We start from the raw sequence: 3,779 nt of genomic DNA on the forward strand, positions 1-3,779 counted from the left end.
GGAGGTTGGTTTGCGTGGGCGATCCTTGAGTTTCTAGAAATCATCGATTGAAGTCATTGTTTACAAAAGCTGTTAGGCCCTAATTCCAGCTCTATCTAGAATTTGTCCTTTGCACTAACTTTCACCACCTTCCACCCATCGGTAGAAGGGTCCTGCTGCAAAATTACAACCGAATTTGGACAGACAGAACTTTCCCCGCCCAGTGGCGACATAGTCTTGTTATCCCTATTCCTAAGAAGGACTCGGTGCGAACGGAACCGAGCGGATACCGTCCCATCTCCCTGACCAGCTGTTGGTCAATCGAAGACTAACGCAATTCATCCGGAACAACGACATTTCGGCATTTAGCCAAGGATCCGTGACACAAGTACATATGTCGCCACTCTTGGACAAGTTCTGGGTGATGCCCTTGAAAATGGCTTCCACGTGGACTTGGCCACGCTGGACCTTTCGAAGGAGTACAACCGCACTTGGACTCCTGGACTGTTGGCAACACTGGCCAGCTGGAGTACAGCTCACGAACATCGGAAATACAAAATCAAACTCTTTTCCGGAGGAAACCGGCGTTCCCCAAGGCTCCATGCTGGCGGTAACCCCTTTTCCTCATCGCCATGAACGGAGTCTTCGAATGCTTACCAAAAGGTGTATTCATTTTTGTGTTTGCGGATGACATCGTCATTCTCGCCACAGGACATAGACCCACCCTGATCCGCAGGGAACTCCAAGGCGCCATCGAGGCAGTGCATGCTTGGGCATCATCCGTCGGATTCAAACTTTCGCCATCCGAGAATCAATTCTCCCACCTGTGCTTAGGAAAACACCAAGCTAAAAGGAATCCCCCCAAAATCGGTGGGGAAGATTTACCTCCGCATTCTCGGAGTATATCTAGACCGTCACCTGGGTTTTCAGCTTCAGTGTGTCCGGGCTTCTCCCTTGCAATCACGTGTGTCGAGGCTGGAATAATCCTTACCTTACCTTACCAATCAGGCTAAGGCCTTGTTGTCCTCTGCTGTCCGAAGAAGTCGTCTCCACTCTATTCGATCCATGGCCACAGTTCGCCAGCCTCGTAGTCTGCGAAGGGTCCGCAGGCCACCTTCTACTTGGTCGATCCACCTTGCCCGCTGCGCGCCTCTTCTTCTTGTTCCTGTTGGGTCGCTTTCTAGAACCATTTTCACTGGGTCGTCATGCGGCATTCTTACGACGTGCCCAGCCCACCGTAGTCGCACAATTTTTGGGCTGGAATAATCCTCTTCCGATATATATTCGCAAAGGCCGTATGTTCCAAGGTCCACTGGGTCGGAGACGAAGCGTGGGACTACCCAACAAACATTGGAAGCAGAATAAGAGCTTATCCAGGCGAAAATATACTTATTAAGCCTCAGCCTATAATAAACTCGAATTGTTTGTTGGGTACTTTCCACCTAAGATTATATGGGCATTAAATAAACTTAACAAAGAAAATCTGAGCCCCCTCACGCGCTTCAACGAGCTCCTTAGAACAACGCTGAATGGCTACGAGCTCATCTATACGGATGATTCGAAAACAGTGAGCGAAGTCGGCTATGGTGTATTCGGCCCCAACCTAGATACCAGCAGAGGCCGTTTCAGCAAGTGTGCTGAAGGCCCTTGAGAGTCCGAAGAACCGACACCCGTTGGTTCAAGCCGGTGATAGAGGAAATGCTTCACCAAACCCGAACGTCTGTCCACCATGGAGGTGCTGCTCAAAACGGCGTCTGTTCTCCATGTTAGGAGCAGCTGATCAGCGTCCTAGTGCCAGCGTGGCATTCTAAACAGAGCTGTACACGATGGTCCTCCGGCGAGACAGACCCATCAAGCCGCCCCGGAAAAAAAACATAAAGTTGCAAATACTGAAGAAAGAAATACGGATCGAAACAATCGGCACAGACCTACGCGACGAAATAAGCAGGGCTATTCTGCGCGGCGTGTGAGGTGAAGTGACAGTGAAGTGATGGTGAAAAGACAATTGTTACCTCGGGTGAGGTGACTCTCCATTTGATTTGCATGGAGACTCACCTCACCCGAGGTGACAATTGTCACTTCACCATCACTTCACTGTCACTTCATCTCACACGCCGCGCAGAATAGCCCTGCGTATATATCTGGGTTCCCAGCCACTGCGGTATCAGTGGAAACGATGCTGCGGACAAGCTGGCAACGAACGGCAGATCGCAAACCCCAGCGGAACCGGAAGTACCTGCTGCTGATTTAAAAATCTAGATCAAAACGATCATTGCTTCGCCATGGGACACTGAATGGGCTAATGCCCGAGACCCTCTCTTATGCAAAATAAAAGGAGAGACGAAATGCTGGTCCGACACCAAAAACTGGAAGGACCAGAGAGTACTGTCCAGATTACGCTGCGGCTACATCAGATTTTCATACGATCTCGGATCCCGTGATGGATTCCACAAACAATGTGTGGGGTGCTTAACCAAACTGTCAGTTGAGCATCTTATACTAAATTTTCCTGCATATCAAAACTTCCGAGATCAATACGGTATCGGTTCCAGCATCAGAGACGCCATTATCCAATGACCCAGACAGAGAAAGATCACTTCTCGACTTCCTTATAGACACCGGCTATTACCAATCTGCGTAGCACCCCGCAACGAACAATGACACGACAATGGACGAACGACGGCACTTGACCAACACCCTCGCCAACACCAGCTCTCTAAGTGACATGACAAACGGAAGAACAACGACGACAAACCCACAGGCTACGTACATTGACGATCTCTCGAAAATTAGTCACAGCTTGGTTCACTTACCTTATTCTTACAACAGTCGACACATAACTAGCCCCCTTCCCTTTAAGGAGACGAATCAGCTAAGGGCTGAAAGTCTCTATAATAAAGCAAAAGAAGAAGAACAAGTACCTGTCTGATAATGGAGTGTTCCTCCTCGCGAAAGCCGACTTGGCCTACCAGGAGGTTCCTTCGGTGGCCAGGGCTTGGAACTCACTTGAACTTTCAATTGACTTGATAGTTAAGAATAGTTTCCGGACGACTACTCCCCCGCACTGGGGTCAGTTATTAAACTGCAACGCACAAAGCTCAACAACCAGTTGCGCTACTCAGACGGATCACAAGTCCAGGGAGACTCGGAATCGGAGTTTCTGATCCTGATCTCAGCGTGTTTCAACGCCTTCCGAACCCATGACTTTTCGGCCGCAAGAAAGCTAATAATCATCTTTACCTGGATCACATACCGCTCTTTACTCTCAGATGAAACGATGTATGCCGACAACGATATGGAATTCGTAGGCATCGCTCTGGCTCCGAACGCGTTCCCTTTTTACTTGAAAGGGGCAAGGGACCCGGCGATAGGTCGCAAATTATCCTGTCTTCGCGGCGAACAGGAGCAACTGCGGCAACGCATGTTACAGCTTGCTCACGAAGGGCATCCAGGTGAATCAGTCATGAAAAGACGATTGCGAGATCGTGCATGGTGGCCTTCAATGGATCGAGAGACGAGGGAATGTTGTGCAGTATGTTGAAGGAGTCAACTAGTTGGACTTCCGAGCCGACCAGTACCAATGAGTCGCAGGCCGTGGGTTGATATTGCCATTGACTTCATGGGTCCTCTTCCTTCTGGCGAATACTTATTGGTAGTTATTGACTACTTCAGTAGGTACAAAGAGGTCGAAGTTATGACTCGACTAACTGCTCATGAAACTGTTGAACGCTTAAATAAATTTTTTACCCGTTTAGGGTATCCTAGAGCTATCACACTCGACAACGCCAAACAGTTCATTA

This window comes from Ochlerotatus camptorhynchus, unplaced genomic scaffold, assembly GCF_037179485.1.
Source record: "Ochlerotatus camptorhynchus isolate MF236.1 unplaced genomic scaffold, CSIRO-AGI_Acam_v1.1 ptg000300l, whole genome shotgun sequence".
Lineage (NCBI taxonomy): Eukaryota > Metazoa > Arthropoda > Insecta > Diptera > Culicidae > Ochlerotatus > Ochlerotatus camptorhynchus.